The 23,076-nt window shown below is 35.4% G+C and overlaps 1 long non-coding RNA gene across 1 annotated transcript; it reads right to left on the bottom strand.

The window, feature by feature from the left end:
• Window positions 1–1,888: 1,888 nt before the first annotated feature.
• LOC128102157 (uncharacterized) lies at window positions 1,889–21,698 on the bottom strand. Its single transcript, XR_008215332.1, has 3 exons — window positions 21,606–21,698; window positions 15,802–16,017; window positions 1,889–3,637 (listed from the first exon to the last, which is right to left on the bottom strand). It is a non-coding gene; the product is annotated as an uncharacterized LOC128102157 (long non-coding RNA).
• Between the last annotated feature and the right edge of the window lie 1,378 nt (window positions 21,699–23,076).

Here is a 23,076-nt window from a genome sequence, read left to right as displayed (position 1 = left end):
AAATGTTTTCCTCTAAGCAGGACACGGACATTGAAATTTTGAACTCATGGCAGCTATGCTGACATGCACTGGGCTTTTTCAAGACTGACCCCAACTACAGTCAGTCACAAAGAGAAGAGAAGCACACAGAGCCCTACCCTTTACAAATTAAACCATTGACTACCGTTATCAGTTGTGTACCCACTGCTGAATCCACCAGGATCTGATGCACAACTCCAAAGCCATAATTATACACACAGCCCTAGTTAATGTGGTGAGTCACAAAAAATAAATAAACTAACAGAGAAAGAGAAAGGGATTCTTAATGAAGAGGAGGAGTAGACAGGAAAGAGAGGGAGAGGAAAGAAGGTAGTGATGAGAGTAATCTGTATGCATCATTCACATGAAAGAGATTATCTAAGAACACATTTAATTACTAATAGAAATGTAAATCCATATCTTTTGATCCCCCCTTTACCTTCCTATTTTCTCTGTTCACTGTTCCATTCTCTTCCTCTTTAAGAATGGTTTTCTTTAAATTTCCCACAAACAAATGAGGACAAAATTTGTTTTTGCTATAGTTCAGCTCTTCAATATCCTCCAAAACCCTAGTATTGGAAGTTTGGTTACAGGCTTGAAGCATTACTGGAAGGTGAGAGAATCTTCATGAGGTGGAGCTTTGTGGGAAAAGGGCATGTCATTGAGGGTAAACCCTTGAAAGGAGTGTTGGAACACAATCCCTACCTATGATCCTATAATTCCTGGTCACCTTGAGGTAAACAGGCTGCCTTCCATGTGTTCCTACCATGGGATACAGTTCTTCCACAGCTCGAAAGCAGTAAGTCCTATATGAACACGAACTGAAATTTCTGAAACCATGAGATGAAGTCAATCTTTTTTTTTTTTTTTTTTTTTTTTTTTTTTTTTTTTTTTTTTTTTTCCGAGACAGGGTTTCTCTGTGTAGCTTTGCGCCTTTCCTGGAACTCTCTTTGGAGACCAGGCTGGCCTCGAACTCACAGAGATCCGCCTGGCTCTGCCTCCCGAGTGCTGGGATTAAAGGCGTGCGCCACCATCGCCTGGCGAAGTCAATCTTTTTACTCATTAAATTAAATATATCAGGTGTTTTGTCACATTATGAGAAACTGCATATCACAATTTTTCTATGCCCAGATTATTTCATTTAATACAGTGGCTTTTAAGCATCTTTGACACAAATGATGAGAGAGAAGTTTGTTAATAGGTTCCAAAGTACAATTACAAGGTTCAGGGAGATGACTCCGTGGGTAAGAGTAAATGATGTACACTAATAAGTTCAAATTTCCTGCACTCCAGCAAAAAGTCAGGTATGATTATACATGCATTTGTAACATTCACACTGTGGGTGAAAGCAGGAGAATCTCTAGGGCTTGTTGGCCACCAGACTAGCTCAAAGGTCAGCAAGAGACCCTGTCTCCAGGGAATATGGCAGAGGATGATAAGTCAGAACACCTGACATCTCCCTCTGTTCTTTGTGCACACACATGCATGTGCACCTACCTGCAGATAATACACATATCACATACATTCATCCTATAAATAGAAAGAATTGCTTTTGTATCTGGTATTCTATAGCATGGCACAGTAATAATAATCTTCAATAATCTATGATATTTTACAAAACAACTGGAAGATTCCAAAGATTCCCAACACAAAGAAATGACTGGTTTTGAAATGATGGAAATGCTATTTTTACCTAATTACCTGATGGTTCCTACATAATTTATGATATATATATATAGAGGGATAGAAAGACAGATAGATGGATATATGATAGATAGATAGATGTGTGTGTATAATACTATACTGTATATGTATATAATAATATACCTATAAATATGTATAAAGTGTATTCATTAAAAATGTGCTTAAACTCAATAATAAGCCGGCTTCTTTCTTATCTTTTCTGTTTTCTTTCCTTTCTTTCTCCATACCTTCATTTAACATGACTTGGAAGACAAAAGCAGCTGTAGAAATGATAGAGACACATTTTACAGAACTTATATTCTTTAATTAATCTATACTGTAGAGTCAAACTATCCTTGATAATTTATTAATATTTTATTGTCATTTTAGTGAAGATTGCAACCATGTTGAATAATGCTTAAATACACAAAATAAATACTATGCTGCCTTTTATCACATAAAAGAAGAAGGGAGAATGGAAAAGACAAAAATTTTTAAGAAAAAAGTGTATAGTTAATAAAATTGCATGGATTAGCTACCCTCTTGCTCTCCTCTGTGTCAATTATTTGGTCTTCAGACACATATCCAAAGAAGTAATGGTGCTCTAATCAATCAACGAATCAATAAGTTTCTCTGTCTCTCCCCTATCCTTCTGCTTTTCCTCCCTTTTTTCCTAACTCCTTCCTTCTCACTTTTATTAATTGTTGTAGTCTCTGAAGAAAGATGGAGTGAACATAAAAATATGTCTGAAGAAGTATAAGTTATGCTCTGATAGACCTGTACCACATTAAGTTTGATCTTAATAATTTAGTAATAAAAATTTTAAAGAATTTCCAAGACTCCACATGTGTGGCTTCCTTTCTTCTTCATTTGTAACATAAAATATAAAGTCAGTTCTAGACCTGACCCAGATCCATGACATCAGTCTTAGTTTACCAGAGACAGGAGATATCCTTATATTTGTGCAATTTATATTTTTTATCTTCATTTATGAGGATAAGTCCTGTCACAGCATACTTGAGAAATAAATGTAGTACTTATACATGTCAGAGTCACAATTTATCTTGCACAAGAGAACAAGACTGGTTGTCTTACTGGAAAAGATCTTAGAAAAACTACAAGATATAAACAAGCTGTACAGGCACTTCAACATAGAACCTGGATCTAGTGGACAACAAAGACCTCAGACCCACTGCTCTGAGTATGGCAATTATAGCAAAAACAAAAGTTCCTTTCTCAACTCAGGAAAACATATTCTGTATTGGACTTAATCTGAAACTTCATTCTACAGGGCTCATTTGTCCATAAAGAATGAAGTCCTCTAACACTTCCGATCTAGAACACATATTCACACCATCTTCAGAGCCCTGTATCTCTCATTAAAAGAAAGTGGAGAAAAAAATACATGTAATGGTCAAATATAACAGCAGTCTAGTGTCCCAGAGATACATTTCATTAGGATGTGAAGCATCTTTATGTAAAATCCTTTTCTTATAATTTTCTATAATATTCTGTAAACACAAATCAGCCCAGATATTTGCATCCTCAATAGATCCTTATATTTAAATTCTACATTTCTCATAAGTGCAAATGTGACATGCACTTATGAGTGCTAAGTATCTTTAGGTACTGTGGTGGTTTGAAGAAGAATGGCCCCCATAGGCTCATATATTTGACTATTTAGTCATCTGAGAGTGGTACTACTTGAGGAGAATTAGGAGTATGGCCTTGTTGGAGTAGGCTTGGACTTGCTGGAGGAAGTGTGTCACTAGGAGTTGGCTCTGAGCTTCCAAAAGTCCAAAAGCAGGCCCAGTATCTCTCTCTTCCTGCTGCCTATGGATCTGGATGTAGAACTCTCAGCTCCTTCACCAGCACCATGTCTGCTTGCATGCCGCCATGCTCCCCGCCATGATGATAGTGGGCTAAACCTCTGAAACTGTAAGAGAGCCCCAATTAAATGCTTTTCTCTTAAGAGTTTCTGTGGTCATGGTGTCTCTTCACACAAAAGAACACTGACTAAGACAGGCACATTAAATGAAATGGAGAAAAATCTAGACTTTTTAGTCATCGTTCTGTTAGATGAAGTCAAGCTTTGGGGCTCATAGCAATTGCAAAATGAAAAGGCATTGACAATAAAGATCATGAAAATAGTTCTAGGCAAGATTAATTCAATATCATTTTGTTTTCTCAATATTTCTTCCTCAATTAAAGAAACTATGTCCAAAAATTGGGTTTAGGCAAAAATGGATTAATCAATAAAGAAAGAATCTTAAAAGCACACACACACACACACACACACACACACACACACACACACACACACACAAATAAAAAATTAAAAATAAAAAAAATCAATAGTCCTCTTCTTTTCCAAACCAGAAGCCACAAAACTGAAGTGCCTCTCATTTTTGTCAATAGCTATTAAAACTAATTTAAAAAGTCATACAGGATTGTTACCATAAATTTAAATAAATGGCTGAAATCCTAAATAATCAATATCAACTTCTTTTTAGTGTTATAAATATGTTTTAGATAACTTCTGGAAAATTAGACAATGATTAGATGTGGTAAGATATTTTAACCAATTATTCACAATATGAAAAAATATAATCAATCTTTGAATTCTTGAAATAAAGTCATTTCCTGAAAATTCATGTTATATATACTCATGTAAGGCAAAATACCAGCACATAATGTTCATCCTCCTGAATTTAACATGACTTGTTTACACTGATATTTATTTTATTTAACTTTCAACTCTCCCATACAAGCGTCAAAGTTTTACCTTTTCCTGTCAAAACAAAAAGTACCACAAAAAATCCAGATCACTATGAGATATATATATATATATCAGTCTTATCAGCAATAAGTGTTTGAAATCTTCATTGAAAAGCAAGATCTATTGTTTTAATGTAGTCTAGTAAATAATAACAAATGGTTGGACAGTGTCTGTACCAGTCATTTTAAAAACAAACTAAGGTATAAATTTTTTGTAATAGATCATTTATCTAAGAAATTAAAATATTTTCCCAATAAAATAATCTAAGTCTTAGAAATGACCTATAATAACTAGTCAAAATTAAATCAAGTTTGACTTCTAATGCCTTGCATTATTTACTTTATTAAATTATTCTCTAATTTATGCTATTTAGAAAAATTATTTTTTCAACTCCTTATTCCATTTCACTCAGAGAGTGTACCTCTGCACATTGTAGACCCCTCCCTCCAAAGCCAGGTTTGTCATTTGTCACATGCATGGACTGTTATCATGCGTTACACACATCAGGTCTGGGTAGAAGATCACTACTTGCTCTTCCATCTGCATCATGAATAGAAATTTGTGCACAGCCAAATAGTTAGTTCCACTTATTAGCTGATTCCCAGAGCAGATAGCCATGTACAGCATATAAATTGGCATAAGTATTTCGATGTTTGTTGATGCAAATCATTAAAATTAGGGGTATGTTACTGCAACTAGCCAGTGATTAGAAGCAGTACTATGAACATCAAACAGAAAATTTATTGTTACTTTAAATAGTGTGAAATAAATGTGGTCAACTTAGAATATCATTTCCCATTATGAAAACAAACTTCAAATGCAGAGAGTTTTTGTCTTCATCAATGGCAGCATAAAATCCAAAGCCATCCTTAAAGACAGACAACTAAAAATGGATGAATTCTGGACCCAGCACTCCGACTGAGACACTATTCCAGATAGAGATTAAAATCTTTCAGACGTTTTTCTTTTGTGAAAACAAAAACAAAAAACACTGCCGGGCGGTGGTGGCGCACGCCTTTAATCCCAGCACTCGGGAGGCAGAGCCAGGCGGATCTCTGTGAGTTCGAGGCCAGCCTGGTCTCCAAAGCAAGTTCCAGGAAAGGCGCAAAGCTACACAGAGAAACCCTGTCTCGAAAAACCAAAAAAAAAAAAAAAAAAAAAAAACAAAACAAAACAAAAAACACTGTGCTAATAAAAGTCACTATTGCTAGATTTCTATTACTCATGACCAAAGGCAATCTTAACTATAACAACATATTGTTGCAACTGTCTAAATTTTTCTTATCTTTATTATATTTGGATTGAAATGTGAACGATTTTTATGACAAGAATCATGGACAGGAAAAAATAAAGGGAAAGAAAATAAGAAGAGAGCAGAATCAAATAGAAAAAAGACAGAAAAATGAGACTGAGAAAAGAGGAAGACTCATGTAAGGAATACCAAGAACTACAACTGCTAGATCATAGGCAAATTATTTTGTTTAGGTAAAGAATCTGTCAAACTATTATTTAAGTAGATGTACCAATTTGCATCCCATGAAAAATGATTGACAGTTCTTGTGTTCCTTGCCAGCTTTTGATATTGTCTATGTCTTGAATTTTAGCCATCCTAGCAAATTGTGCAATGGTACCCATCACTGTCCTCATTTGAATTTTCTTAATAACATATCAGGTAGAGCATAAATTTGCATCTTTAACTCCTTATTGCTAAGCCTTTGGTAAGGGTACTGCTTAGTGCCTTCTTGTTGAATTCTAAAAGTGTTCTTTATGTTTTGTTACTATTCTTTTATTAAATATAATCTTTTGAAAATATTTTCTCTCCTAGAAAAGCTTTTCATGTCATTATCTTTCCAGGATCTTTTATAAAAGCATAAATTTTAATGTTAAGTAAAATTAATTTTGATATTTTAGTTTTCTTTTTTCATGTACTTAAATGCTCAAATCTTTTTTTGTTTGTTTGCTTTTATCGTTTCTTAGCAATTTAACAATGACGTCACTTAAAGAATTAAGGTCATCAGCCTTGAAAATACTTCATTTTGTTCTCTGTGCCATTGTGCTGTCCCTCTCACATGTATGCAGAACTGTTTCATGTGGCTGGGCAGCTTCTCATACAAGGTCATAAAAGCATATGCATTCCACCTCAGTCTCATGGCTTACTCACATTGGGGAAGACGGCTTCCAACTCACAAGAACATTGAAGTAGCTCCACATAAGGACACTATAGAGAGGAACTGAGCCTTGTGACACAAGGTCATTACCAACCTGTTAGCCATGTGAATGATCTACCTCAACACTCCACTGGGGCATCAGATCTAGTTGACATTTAAGAAAGCACCCTCCTGAGGGACACTACCAGCTTGCAACCACCTCTCTCAAATCACTCACTAACAGAACTCATAGACGATTATGAGAAATCAGGCAATGTAAGCATCCATTTAAAAAAGATGACATTAAAGTATTTCCGTACAGGTGATCAGGTGATGCTAGATCATTAGTCTGAGCCTACAACTCTCTCTCTCTCTCTCTCTCTCTCTCTCTCTCTCTCTCTCTCTCTCTCTCTCTCTCAGATGAATATTTCTTATGACCTACATGCCTAGATAGGAATAACAACCGTGTCAGATTTTCTAAAGAATATCTATTTTTCCTTTGCTATATACATTACCTGAAACTATTTTTCATTTGTTCTTTATATATAAAAGTCCTTCAAATTTCATCTTATTAGTTTTCTTCAACAGTTCTATTTCTTTTTAACTGGTGAATGGATTTATTCTTTTCAATAGTTCTATGATGCCAGTCATTTTCTTTCACTGTGTATAAACGTAATTCTTCTGGCTTCTATCCACTGTTGTGAGTCAACATTCAATAACAGTATTATTTTCCCCATAATATAGACTGCCTTTTCCTCTGTTCAACTCTCTAGAAAGCTGGAAGTTTTCTTTTCCTGATCATTAATGCATGAGTTTTAATAGTCTCTGTGGAAGAACCAGCCTGCTTCCATCTTAACCTTTAAAGACATCTTATAGTAAAGACAAACTAGGTTAATTCATGTTTATGATTAAAACTCTTGTTTATCAAAGATTGGACTACATTCCACTTACAGTCTTAGCTACAAACGTTTCTGTACTGTCTGTTCCAGGAATGGCAACCATGTCTTTGTTTCAAAAGTTGTTTATAACCATCTTGCAACTCTACCTTTGTTTTAAAAGGTTATGTGACCACCAACGACTGCTTTATTATGCCCAATTTGCAACCATATCTTTGTTTCAGGAGACTGTGTAGGACTGACTTGTTATGCTTATGTTCTGCTCCTGTAACCCTACCTATTTTACCTGCCAAATCCCCCCTTTGGAAACCCCTAAGCCATGAGCTATAAAAACTTTGTCTTCCTCACATCCAAGGCTGAAGTTTTCAAGTTTGAAGTTTTCAAAACCGGCCTCAGGGGAGGCAGCCTGTGTAAATGAGTGAAAAGGCTTGCTTTAATTAACTGCTTGCTTTAATTAATTTGACCATGATGATCTGGGTCAGTGGTCTTTCTCTTCCCATCTTTGGGATTAACAGTGCTTGGAAAAGTTCTACATTATTTTTCTCATAGAGGAATCATAAAACTTGAGTGAACCTTTAAAATATGCAAACCCAGGCCTCTCTGCAGCTTAAGAAAACATTCTAGTGTTTATTCTCTCCTTCCACATTCCTTTCTCCTTCGTGAGGTTGTATTATTCATTTTGTCTCTTGGATCAATTCTATAGTATAAGTCTTTCAGTTTTCAGTCATGTTCCTTGTCAGTACTTTGACACATTTTCTGTTCATTTTACATACCAACCACAGATCCCCCCTCATCTCTCCTCCTGCTCCCCGCTGCCACCTTTCCCCCTCCTCTGACCCACGCCTCATCCCCTCCTGCAAAAGGTAAGTTCTCCCATGGTGGGGACAGCTAAGCCTTTGTACATTCAGTTGAGACATGACCAATACCCTCCCCCTTGAGACATTTTTAATGTGATTTCACAAGGTATTTATTCAGTGTTTGAGGTAGGTTATGCTCTTCTTTCTTTCATAAGCTTAAGTTTTAAGGACCTAGCTTGTATGATTCTGCCAACCATCAGGACAATGTTGTAGTTAGAACCTTTACATTTTTAGGTTGTTTCTGGTTTTGTTTTATTTCAAGAGGCAATCACCTTCCTTCTATATCCCATCTTACTAAGTGCATGTTTTCATTCTTCACCCCAACTTCTATGGATATAAAAGGCTGATTTTTATATATTTATTAATTTATGCTCCCGTTTATTGGCTTCTAGGGTCTTCATGTCTAAATAGTCAATGACAGTAAGGTGAGAGTGGTCAGGGATCAGTCACTGTGTGAGTCTGTGAAATAAGGGCCAAGTGTTAATCCATATTGAGGCCCTTGCAGGGATCTTTTTACTAAAGAATTTTCTAATGCATTCCTTGTTTCTATATAGGGAAGACATGTTCGCGTGTCTTATCCCTTGGTACTTTGGGAAGACCACATTATGCTTTTAGCACTTTTTCAGCATTTTAACATTCTCATTAAAGACAAAATACTTTTTCTAGATTCTGGTAATTTCCTTCCTACAGAGCCCCTTCAAAGAACCTCTTCCTTTCATTGATACCTTTGGAATTTCAGGCTCTATTCCAGGTAATTTGGTGATCACCCTAAACCTTAAAGACTCAGTTCTTCTGGATAGCCTGCAAGTTTGTAGGCTGAGTGGGTACAGGAGAAACAATGACTTCACATTTGCAGAATTTGTTGTTTTGTGTTAAAATCTCATCAATGGGATTTAAGAGATACTAATACTTTTCTGTTACTCTCAGGATTATCTCCACAGTTAAATAGTATGCATTTGTAATCTTATTAAAGTCTGTAGATCAAAGGCCTGAGTGGCAAGAAACAGGTTTTGGCAGACTGCACTCCCTGTGGAGGCTCTGGTGGCCCAACGCTACCACTGCACATTCAGGCTGTCTGCTGTGTTCACTTCAGGGTTGCAAGACTTGTTGTCATCTTCTTTCTGTTTTCTCCACTCTTTTTTAAAATTAACTATTTCATATGAAACATTTTATTCCTTGTGAAAACACCTTCTAAATGCTCCTTTGACTGCCCAATTTTATATTCTTTCTCAAAAAATAATAAATAGACAATAGATAGATAAATCATAGATATGTGATAGATAGATACATACATACATACATGTATACATAGATACATAGATACATAAATAGATAGATGATTGATAGATGGAAAAAACAAAATCCTGGAGTCCATTCTGTTTGGAGCAAGTATTCCTGATCATGTGACCCTCTCTGGAGTGTTGGTAATATACTCAGTACCACTCCATTGAAGAAAACTGATATCTCCTTTGCTAGAAGCTGTCTATTGCAAATAGCTACATTTCTCCTCTGGTAGTGCAACACAGTATCTTCCATCACTTTGAATGCTAGTCAGTTATGGGTGAAGCTTCTAGTTAATTAAGCACCAGCTCAATTTTTCTATGTTTTATGATATAAGTATGTGATGTCTTCACCAATGGGATTTTACTGTCAGGTTGTGAATAATAAGTAATAGCATTGGAAATTGCCTATGATGTTTGAAGAGGGGGATCTATGAAACCCATTTGGCCAATGGCTCAGAAAGTTGTAACCCATTCCTGAAATTGGGAGTTTTATTTGGCAGCATATGATGTCTAGTTGAGTCATTCTCTCCCCGTTATATGCTCATTTTACTTGCATATGAAAATCTACTCTATCACGTCATGTAAAATGCCAGCCAATGCTAAAACTTATGACATAAACTTCTTTGAAGAACCATTCTGCCTAGCTTAATATATTTAAACACAGCTGAGATAAACACATTTGATAAATATTAATAATTATTTATTAACATTCTTTATAAATATTATACACATTCAATATAAAGGTTAATGAGTACTGATAGTCTCTAAGAGTGTAGGAATTAATGGTCTAAATCAGGGGATAGAATTGGCATTAGAAAAAGAGTAGCTTTGATAGAGGAAAGAAGAAATGGAGAGTAAATGAATCAAATAAATTAGAGATAAGAGAAGTTGAAGAGGAGTAGACAATAGACGTAAATGCATTAATATAATAAATAATATAAATTATATAATATGAATATTCAAGTTATATAACATTAGAACCATCACTTCTTGCAAGTTCCCAGATCATAAAGCAACCTCAGATATGGAAGAATTCAACATAGAGAAAATTAGTCAGAGAAAAAAATATCAAATATTCTAAAGTTCAGACGCATGAGAGATTAGTGAAAAGAAAAAGAGGTGTGATAGATCAGTAATTAATAAACCAGTTCCACCCTTGGGCACATCATTTTCATTATCCCTGGTCTTGGTTATAGTAAGCACCACAGTCCAGGAAATCCACATTCCTTGGCATCCTTCTCCAAACGATGTATTGCATGGTGGTAAATCTATGACTAATTCATTATCATAGATTGGCTGCATCAGAGAAGAATACATCTGTTGTGGTATAATCTTTTTGTACATTGTCAAGATGTGTATTTGCCAAGGGGTCTTCTGACTGGTGTAATAAAGAGCTGAATCGCCAATAGCTAGGCAGGAAAAGGTTAGGTAGGACTTCCCAGCAGAAAGTGAGGAAGAGGAAATGAATCAAGGCACAGGGGAGATGCCAGAGGATGTGGTGAGGACAGGAGGTATAAGATCGAAGAGAGGTAAACAGCCACTAAGCAAAAGATAGATTAGTATAAATTGGTTAATTTATGTTATAAAAGCTAGTGGGACAAGCCTAAGCTAAAGGTCAAGCTTTCATAATTAATATAAGTCTCTGTGTCATTTTTTGTGAGCTGGTGGCTCAAAGAAAAATCTGTCTATATACATCTCTCTAGTTTTCAATCCAAAACTGTGCCAAGATAGTAGGATGGCAGACACAGAAATCTGTACATGCTTTAGTTTTTTTGGTGGAATTTGAGATTTGTTGCAATCAAAGGGATTAGTTCATTGGGCATACAAAGTGGAAAGTAAACATGGGCAGAAAGAAGCTGAAGTCCTGGAGGGTATCAGACATTTTTGATAGTTCATCTTGCAATTATCTCTAAGAACAGCCATTTCTTACAAATCATAACCCAAACTGATGGACAAAATAAAAAAAGATACTTCAAAATAATGAAGCTATCTTTATTTTATGGCAAAATTACAAAAACAAATGAAATTGAATTTTTAAAAATATTTCCACACTAAGGAAAATATTTTAGAAGCAACCTAATATTACCACACTTGTAGCAATTGCTTTTTATTAAAATGATAAAAATATTCTGTGAAATTTCTGAGTTCCTAACACCTCATTCTTTCACACCAACTTATTTAATAATTCCATATAATACCTTTAATTTCTAAACACTTTCATTGATATGGGTGCAGAGGTACAGAAACCCAAAACTTTTATTCACACTTACGCATGATATTTTCTGTTATTTTTATCAGGATTTTCCATTAATTTGTAATATTAATATTATTGTTTTTAAATTCAAAAACAAGGAGCATAATAACATAGTGGGTTAATCATTATCTCAGACCCTTAGCAGTTTTGGCATACCCTTATAATCACATTAGAACTTACCATGACATTTTCTTTTAGTCTCTTATCAACTGAAGATGTATGTATTCATTCAAATCAAATCTAAATTAAATATATAAATCCAAGACAATTGTATAGATGCATACCCATATAGGAGGTTGGTAGTATCCAGGAAGATTCTCTACTCCACAGTTTAGACTTTTGGCAGAAAAGTGTCTGATAAAAATCAACTGAACAACAGAGTAGTGTGGTTTCCAATGTGCAGAACATTAAATAACTTATGAAATTTACGTTGTTCAAAAAAGCAGCTAACTAATGCCTGTTACAGTGACAACTCATACTGCCTCTTTTGAATTGAGTGCCTCTTTTCAAATGTTTATGCGAGTACTTGAGATGAACAAATTTAAATGGTATCTTGTACTCTTTTTCATCATTATATAATTTCTCTTCATTGGAGTCTGTGTTAGTTTGCTTTCTGTTGCAGTGATAGAACACGTCCAGAAGCAACTTGAGAGAAGAAAGGACTTATTTGGGTTTATAGGTTACAGTCCATGAGGGAGGGAAGCCAAGGCAGTGATTCTGGGTAGCAGCCTGGAAGCAGGAACTGCGGTAGGGATTGTGGAGGAACACTGCTTACTGGCCTGTGTCTGTGCCCTGCTCAGCTTGTTTTCTTACACAACTCAGGACAACTTGACCAGGGATGGCACTACCCACAGTGGGCTGCAGTCTCCCCACCAATAATTATTAATAATTATTCAAAAGAGTGCCTCATAGTTGTGCTCACAGCTGTCTGACAGAAGTTGAGGTAGTCTCTTCCTAGGTGAGACTGTAGTTCAGATCAAGTTGACAAAAACTATCATAAAGTCCTCACTCCCATTACTAGAATATGCAGATAAGGTAACCATAATTTTCATAATCCAATTATGTATGGGGATAATACTGCAAGCAGAGCTGTCAATCAACCACATTTATTTAGGTTAAAGAAGTTGTGAGCCAAATATTAATAATGTATTTTAATTTGTGTGTGTTCTAGACCACAAAGGTCTTCTGATGTAAAGAGAGTTCAGCCAATTTACATTAACTTGTACTTTTCAAGAATCTTACATTTTTTAATATTAGTAATCTGCAAACTGGGAAGCCACTCCCAGAAATAAAATTTGTATTGAAGGTATCAGATTGGACATTTGTATTTTTATGACAATGACATCTTCACAACAGTTTTACTATTATATCCTTATTCAACTAGTAGATAGTCATTAAATCAGCAAAAATTGCTTATGTTGTGGCTGTTATTTGTAAAGATTCCCATTGAGGAACATCAGCCTACTTCCTGAGAGAGCTCACAAAGGCAGTTGAATATCAGGAGTGATGTATAGTGGCTGAATCATCTGATAGACCTCCAAATTTAATTGTCTTCTAGCTGCTAGGCTAAATACACAGGTGATGCCTTAAGTTATAAACTGCAAGAATTTTTAATATTATAATATATAAGGCATTTTGTAGAATTGCAAAACTCTTAAAATCTTGGCAATTTTAGTTTATTTTTAACATTATATTAGCAAAATATTCTAATTAAATTCCCCTATTTGATCTCTTATTTATATAAGTTTATTTTCTTCTGTGGTAAAAAGAAATAATTAAATATTCTTCATTTTTTTCTTCCTTGAGCCATTAACCTTGATGCTGTAACTCAGACATGTGTAAACAACTACTGTCTTTAATATTATTGAGTTTTACTGTTGTATAAATCATAACTAGCCATGAACCTTTGAAGTAGTTAAAATGTAAGAATTTTATTTATATTTATACTTACTCATTTATTTCTTAAATTGTTTTTAAATTATGCTGATATTAATAGTCTGAAAATGTCTTGTAAAACCTTATTTTGTAACTTAGGCATATTAATAAAAGGAAACAATTTAACTGGAAAGATGGCTCATGGGTAAAGAGTGTGTAGCGCTCCAGTAGGAATCTAAGTTTGGTTCCCAGAAGCCATGTCAAACGGATCATATTCACCTGTATTGTAATTCCAACTCCAAGGAATTAAGAGACATCTAGCTTTCTGTTCAAGGAGAACATGGACCACAGAATCAACTAAGCAGGTCTCATAGGGGCTCACAGTGATTAAAGCAGCAATCATAGAGCCTGAGTGGGTCTGTACTAAGTCCTCTGCAGATATATTATGGTTGTTAGCTGGGTATTTTTGTTGGACTCTTGACAGTGGGAATGCTGGTGTCTCTAACTCTTTTGCCTGCTTTTGAGACTCTTTTCCTCCTACTGGGTTCCTTCACCCAGCCCTGACAGGAGGGTTTGTGTCTAGTCTTATTGTAACTTGTTATGCCATGTTCAGTTAATCTCCCTGGGAGGCCTGTTCTCCTCTGAAGGGGAACAGAGAATGTATGAATATGGGGAAAGAAAGGTTGGTACTAGGAGAAGTAGATGGAGAGAAGGGAGGTGGAGGTCAGGATATATTGTATTAGAAAAGAATTTTTTAAAAAGAAAATCAAAAACTAAAAAATTTTAAATATTTTTAAAAGAGGAAAGAGTTGATAGTAAAGATAAAAAATACTTGCTACCATGATCCCCATCATGATGATAATGAACTGAACCTCTGAAACTATAAGTGAGCTACCCCACTTAAATGTTTTCTTTTATAGGAGTTGCATGGTCATGGTGTATCTTCGCAACAATAGTAACCCTAACTAAGACATTAAGGAAGATAAGATAATCACTTAATGTGAAAAATACTATAAATTATTTCTAGGAAATAAAAACTAATGTTTTCATAGATTTTTCTAACAGGCTGGTCATTTAGAAGACAATAAGGGCAAGAATCTTATTGATTAATTAATTTGTTTCCAATTCTTAAATTTAATTTGATGTGATTATAACTCTTAAGTTAGCAATAGATTGTTGACACAAATAGAGAATTCAGTTTACATGAGGATTTATGTGAATTTAAACCTTAGAAAGATTAAGTATAAAAGGAATAGCTTGCTTTCAAGAAAGCACATATACCTTAAGACCCCTCCTTGTAAACTTACTTTATACTCAGAACCTTAATATTTTTCCATTTTATTTATTTATTTTTGTATGTATGGGCAAGCATGCCAGAGTGCATGTGTGGATGTGGGAACCCAACTTGCAAGAATTGTCATTCTCCTTCTACCACATGGGTTCTAAAGTTCTGAAGACTACTGAATGGAGTCAGAGGTAAGTTTACATATGGGACAAAATATGATCCTGTTTTCCTCTTCAACTCTCTCAAAGGCAATAACCTATGTGGATGTGATGTGAAAATCCTTCACTTACTTAATTGTCATGTCTGCACATCACACAGCAAAATACTCATGCAGTCCCTTTGCAGAGGTGCAAAGGTTAGAGAATGGCCTTGGACTGCATCCTCAAACTTAATAAAACTTTGTAATGACTTAATAGTTTAGAAGTGTTTAGAAAGTTATTCCCTTCTACAATATTTTTCTTTAAGTCTGTCTAGATAGATGTATAGGATTTATATTAAAAATGAGCATATAATCTTTTTATAATCCTTAAAGGATTAAGCTGAGTTTGAAGTATTGATCAGCAGAACAATCTATTGGTAAGCTTAAGGGAAGGTCATCAGAATGGAAAACAAGACATTAAAGACATTGTATACTTCGGAAAAAGAAAACCAATATACAGAATGCAGAATTGCCAGAACTAAGCTAGGAACACATAGAGCAGACACTTAAATGTTTTTGTCTTACCTTTGCAAAGACTGCCTTACTTTCAGCAGGCAGATAACTGAAAAACTTTCTTGAGAGGATTCTGATTAGCTCCACCTTGTGGGAGAGAGGGAACTGATGCACTGTAACTGTCTCCTTGAGTTTCAGAGTAGACTCTTTCAAGCAGGGATGTACATCATCACAATGGACATCTCTCAAAAGGCTGTTGGAAGTGAGAACTCTTGTCCTCACCTTGACCTGAAATAGGAGCTATAGTTCAATAAGATCTCAAGCAGATTGGTTTGTACAGCAAAATTTGAGAAACACTGCTCTTAAGGGTATCAAAAATGAGTGACTAACTACTTTCTCCAGGAACACTGGTCACTTCAACATAGGTCAAAATTCTGACATTGAAACCACTTTTTCTCTCCCATTGTCAGTGATACCTGTGAGTCAACTTAGACTATAGAGAGAAAAGCTCCCTGGATTGGTGTCCTGTGGATTGACAGGACCACAGCAATCTAAGCACCTAGCTGGAGGTGATAATGCTGGCCTGAACAGAGCATACTTCTTAATTTTAATGTGGTAAGACCTTTAAGTGGTAACATTGCTTTTATAAACATTTCCTAAGGAAATACCACAAGCTGACACAAATGAGAATGTTTCTCTTCTTTTGTGGAAAATAATAGCTAATAGAGCATTTTCTCTAGAGATTGGAAAAACACTATTAATATATTGTATGAATCACATGAATAAATATGTTGCTCTATTAATTAGACACTGTTTCTTGGTTCTAAATAGAAATATTATCCTATTAATGTTTAATGCTCTATGAAAGAAATAATTCACAACTAAACTGCTTAATTTTTTGCTTGCAAGTCTTAAGAAGGTTTCTGCACATTATCATAAAAGATCATGTCAGAACTTCTTATTTCCTTGGGAGTTAGCAAAAGATATTAAATGCACTTGTAAAAAAATTGAAACTTTATAATTGTCTTTAATAAATAGTGTTTCTACTCCCTCTTAGTCTATGAGGCACACTCATTAAAGAAAGGCTTCCATATGGAGAACTCAGAAATCAATCTAACTACATTCTCCTAAATCAATAGTGCCCAGTGGCCTGTGCTTCATGTAGCAAAGACCCACACATTGTATGATAATGACTTTGGGGCCCATTATTAAACAACTTTTCTCCTTTAAAGAGAGATTGGCTAGAAACTTTAGAGATGGGTTTCTAGAATACATTTTTATTGAAATTCTATGCTTTATGTAAAGCTAGAAATGAAAAAACATAAATCACTTTCTACTTGCTTGTAAAAATGTAATAAGAATGTAGGTTGTATCAAACATTGACAGCTACAGTAGACATGAAATGCTTTATGTTAACTGTAAAATGAGAATTATTAAAAAATAAAAGATACAGCCTCTATTCACTGGTCAGATAACAGCTTTAAAAGTCTAAAGGAAAATTGTTATTGGGTGACTCTGAAATTATAATCACACTTGAAATTTATTTTTAGAGCATGTTTTTCTTTTACTTACGAAGAAAAAAATCATTGGTGCTAAAATTGTTCTTATTGTATTTAGATTAATAAATTAAATTAACAAATCAATGAATATGACTTTCAGGCAAAATGTAATTTTTTGAGGATTGTTTAAATTAACATCAACCATGATGTTGAATAATTAATACAATGTAGACATATTTTTAAAAAATGAATGTATTATTAGTAATAAAATAGCTTATTATTCTTAGACTCTATTTCTAATAACTCTAACAGAAAGTTTAAAGAATGGAAGTAATAATAAGAGATTGGATATTTCAAAGTTAGTCAGATCTTATGGTGGTAGTTTTCTAAAACTTTTTTCAAATCTGTTGGTACAAACCCTCACAAACAAAACTAACAAAAGAATACTTTCCGATTTTGCTTCATAAAATAAATATTTCTAGAAAGTTTTGAGTACACAGTATAGCTACTGAATGTCAAAATTCCAGATCTTAAGTAAGTTATGAAGAAATAGTAGCCCACGCAAGGCTCTTATAATACTTCACTGACATATAAACCTAAGCAGTCCTCTATAACATTCAGCAGAACTGACTAGGTGCCAAGGCAATATTACTGACTAAAAATCAAACACTAGAACACAAGCGTGACTGGAAGTGATCCAGATAATTCTTTGCAATTACATACAAAGTAGGAGGGCGTATATCTATTTTAAAACCACCCAATTTTTACCATCACTGTGCTACTCTGCAGCAGATGTGGAAGAGCATGTTAAGGTTGCAATGACCTTACTCACTGGTGGCCATGTGGTTCTGCACCATCCCTAAGCTCCAAAGGATTTTAAACTCAATATAGTTCAACTCTAGAACTGAAACTGAAAACACCACCAACTGAAAGAGGAAATAATTTAAGAATTCTATCCCAAAATTACAGGGCATATGTTGGAGATCTTTCTTCTTCTGACATTACTAACTGGACTCCTTTGAGAGTGGAGCATACAGTTTTCTCTCCAATTTGTGCATTAATTTTTTTAAAGAATGTGTTCTAGCCAGGAGTGATGGCCCAGGCCTTTAATCCCAGCACTTGGGAGGCAGAGGCAGGTGGATCTCTGTGAGTTTGAGGCCAGCCTGGTATACAGTGGGAATTCCAGGACAGCCAGGACTGTTACACAGAGAAATCTTGTCTTAAACAAACAAAGAAACAGAATGCCTTCTAATTTGGTTCCTTGTGATTTTCTACATTGAAATTAGTGTATGCAGACTCAAGGAATAGAATCCTACCCTATCTTAATGCAACCTGGTAACTTTTCAGGGAACAGACTGTGATTTGCATCCTGAATCAGTGGCAAAGGCTCTGCAGCCTGGTGTTTCCCTGAAACTCCTACCTGCCTCTTACCACTACTTTCCTATCTCTGTTGTCTCTCGGACTTTTAATCTGCTGACATGACTGCAGAAACTGTCCCGTCTTTTGACTATCATCCCAAACTGGATTACCTAAGAAGATGTTTTTCATGCACTCTTTCCCTAGTTACATTTTCAGACCAGAAAGTCTCACCACATTTTCAATTCTATTTTGTAATAGTGGAGAAAAAAATGGACTGCTGTTTAAGAAATATCAGAGCTGTCCTCACAGATTAACAAGATCTTTCAATTATTCAGCAAACTAAGTGTGACATCCAGTCATATTAGATACCTAGACTACCATCTCATTTAGTCCACAGAGCAAGGAAAAGAAGGATGAGATCCTAGTATTCTTGTCTTCATTTGCAATCTGTTCTCTTTAGGTCAGTTTAATGCCTGACCCTTCACATAGGCATGTTGATCACTCTAGAAGCACCTGTCTGAACATACCTAACCTAACTCATACAAGAGTATTTTACTTTCTGCTTTTAAAATATCCCATTTCAGATTTTTTTTTAAAATGGATATGTGGCTTTTTCTCTTTTTATTATTAAGAAATTTTCTATTCATTTTATATACCAACCACAGATCCCCCTCTTCTCCCTCCTCCTGCCCCCAGCCTTCCTCCCCAACCCACCCCCTATTCCCACCTCTTCCAAGGCAAGGCCTCCCACGGGGAGTCAGCAGAGCCTGGTACATTCAGTTGAGGCAGGTATAAGCCCCTCCCCAAGCACCAAGACAATGGAAGGTGTCCCACCATAGGCACTGGGCTCCAAAAAACCTGCTCGTGCACCAGGATCTGATCCTGATTCGACTGCCATGGGTCCCCTTAAACAGTTCAAGCTAAATAACTGTCTCACCTATGCAGAGAGCCTAGTCCAGTCCTGTGGAGGCTCCACAGCTAGTGTTCCACAGTTCATAAGTTCCCACTAGTTTGGTTTGGTTGTCTCTGTAGGTTTCCACATCATGATCTTGATGTCCCTTGTTCATAGAATCCCTCTTCTCTCTCATTGACTGAACTCCTGGAGCTCAGCCTGGTGCTTGGGTGTGGATCTCTGCATCTTAAAAAGGCATCCAAATGTCTCTTGTCATTGTCCTAAACCAACAACCAGCCAGCTTGATACCAGTAACAGAGATGCCTCACAGACAGATCATCCTGTGCTGAGATTATACCCAAAAATCACATCCTGGGTCTACCCCTGTCACAGTTCTTCTATTGAAACCTAATGTCATGTCAGTACCACAAAAAATGGGCTGAGATGCCTAATCTCCATCTGCTCAAAATGATCATTTTAATTTCTATCCTTTCCTGCTGTTTTTAGCATCCCATTCACTTTCTTCAGGGCATGTGTCCTGACATGACAGATTGGACCCTCTAACACTGGCCTTCAGCCTAGGGCTAACAAAAAACTGGTCAGGAAACTATGCATCCTCTCTGTCTTACTTTAGGGAGCATTTCTTACCACTACACATTGAATCTTACCCTTACTCTGGGACAACTGACTCTGTCCATGCAGTCTCAAAACATGACTTAGTTTAGCACATAAGAGCAGAGTATTCCTATGGACATTCTGGCATAAGTGCCCTCCAGAGCAATAGCCAAACATTTCTTAGAGTTGCATAATATCAACAATGTCTAAACTGTAGTGTCCAGGCTTTCTTTGCTCCAATTTCTCTCAAAAATATTCCCCAATAAGTCTCTCACAGACTTCTTCAAGCCTGCTGTCTATTACACCAAGGGTCCAAATTAACAAAAGGCATGACAGTTCAGGGACTGTCACCTCAGCATTGTCACACCAAGTTTATTCATGAAAAGAACATTAGAGACTAGGAGAGTCTGGAAGAGATTTTACCCTATCTCCCTGTCTACTTGAAGAAAACAATTACCTCCAGCCACTTCTCTAGTTTTTCATCACTAAAGTCATGATATAGAAAGAGATGACTGATGTCTGTAAACACTCCTTCACAGATGTTATCATCCGTCTTGCCTTCTACTTCACTTCCCACCTTTGACTTAAACTTCAGACCTACCGAATGTTCTACAAAGAACCATTTAAAGAAAGTGTCTGTTCTCTGGGTCCAAGGACCGTGTCCCAAAAGATGTTTCTCTGTGTTCATAAAATTATCCGAAAATCATTTATAGCACCTCTAAAATTCATGTAAATTCCACAGTTTTCCTCCTCTATATGGTGGAAAACAGTTACAATAAGACTTCTGAATGATATTAGAAAACTGGGAGATTTGGAGTTGGTTCTGAACACATAACAAGCGCATAACAAATACATCTTTAATATGTTTGATCTGTCCAGTGTCCATTATTCTTAGCGAGCCTACACAGAGAGGATAGTCTTTTTATCCTGTTAAGAATACTAAAAATATATAATTTTTACATAGCATTGATTACAAATTAGCTGGTCTATAATATGAATAAGCAATTTTAGAAACATGACATTTAATTCTTTATGTTCAGTCTTTAAAGGTTTTGTTTTAGGTCATATAGCCATTAATTTCTGTTAAAGTACTTATCTGGACTCTAATAGAGTACAGATTTAAACTTATCAAGCAAGATTTCCAATAAATATATTAATTTTTCTAAAATTACATTTAGCTTTAAATCAGTTTTGCTTTTAAGATACATTATTTATTTTCGTGTGTGTGTGTGTGTGTGTGTGTGTGTGAGAGAGAGAGAGAGAGAGAGAGAGAGAGAGAGAGAGAGAGAGAGAGAGAGAGAGAAAGAGACATGATTATTTTGGGTGTCTGTGAAGGCCAAAGGAGTATCCACTGAAACTATAGTCATAGATAGTTATGAGCCATGTGACATAGCTCATGGGAAACAAAGGAAAGTCTTCTGGGAAAGCAATGTGTCAGTTACTTTTCTCTTGTTGTGCTAAGCAGAGTAATCAAAGCAACTTATAAAAGAAAGAGTTTATTTTGTACTTACACTTTAAAGGGTTAAAAGCCATGGTGGTTATGGTGAGGAGTGTGACAATGGGAAGGAAGCCATGGTGTGGAGTAGTACTGAGAGCTCACCTCCTAAGACACAAACAGAAGGCAGAACAAGAGAGACTGGGAATGGTATCAGCTTTTGAAACCTCAAAAACGGTCCCCAGTGACACATCTTGGCCAAGAAGGTCACACCTACTGATCCTTCCCAAACAGTTCTACCACCTTGGGACCAAATACTCAAATAGATGATACAAGGGGTATAATTCTCATTCACACTGCCACAAGCAATCACTCTTATCCACCGATCCATCTCTTTCAGCATTTTAGCTTTTAAACCAACAGAAAATACATTTTAAAATCCACCTAGTGTAAAGAACAGAATTGTACAATATATCACCTATACAAATATATGTCAAGTTAAAAGATATATAATTTGAAAGTCTAAAAATATAAAGCTAAATTTTGAATCACTTTTTCTCTTGCCTTGATAAAATTTCCTGACAAAAGCAATTTAAAGAAAAAAATAGTGTATTTTGGCTCATGATTTGAGTTACAGTCCATTATGAAGAAAGTTTTTATAAAGTCAGGACCTTGAAATGGGTAGTCATATATTGTAACCCCCCCCCCAAGTCAGGAAGAAAACAAAAACGAAAGAATCCGTTCTGATAGATTTTTCTTTTTGATTAAATCCAGAACCCAGTCCTAGGCAGTGGTGCAACCCTCCTTTAGGATTCTTCTTCCAATATCAAGTAAATCAAGATAATCCCTCATGAGTATTCCCAGAAATTTTCCTGCTATAAATAATTTCTCATAATAGTATCTGGAGGCTAGTCTTCTAGGTGAGTTTATACCCTGGCATGTTGACAATTAGTACTAGTCACGATATTTCTAAGAGACTCTTAGAACACACACATTAAATATGTTTTTAAAGTGTGAGTTAATAATAATTAATAGCAATTTTTATTATAAATCAGAACTCAACATTCCAATTATAGAATAATACCAGCTAACATTCACAGAGTTGAAATTCAATATGCAACTGTACTCATCAGTAAAAAAATTAAAGAAAACAAAATACTAAAATTTCTTTGAACTACAGGATTAATTTTTTAAAAATATTGTGCTTGAAAATACTCCCTGACAATGTATTAAGTACACTCCAAATTAAGTAGGGATTTCAAATGAAATTAAACATTTGAATTAGCTGCAAAATTATTTATAGATTTTCTAAGTGTGTTGAAAAAATAAAAAGAGTAACATACCACTTTTCTTCTTGACAAGATCCTAAAATGTTCATCTAATAAGCCAAAAGAGCAGAAAATGCTGTATAACTCTGTACTGTATTGATATTTGGGTTATTATTTCTACTTTTATGATAGAAGAAATAAGGCAGTCATATATTTGGTTTGGAGTAAAGACAGAGTTTAGTCATGAAGTTTAGCCTTTAAATTTCTAAACAGAATACA

The sequence above is a fragment of the Peromyscus californicus genome, unplaced genomic scaffold (genome assembly GCF_007827085.1).
Source record: "Peromyscus californicus insignis strain IS unplaced genomic scaffold, ASM782708v3 Scaffold_7__1_contigs__length_154581171, whole genome shotgun sequence".
NCBI classification, from domain to species: Eukaryota; Metazoa; Chordata; class Mammalia; order Rodentia; family Cricetidae; genus Peromyscus; species Peromyscus californicus.
Note: the sequence above shows the minus strand (reverse complement) of the source record. Positions and strands in the feature narration are given on the sequence as shown.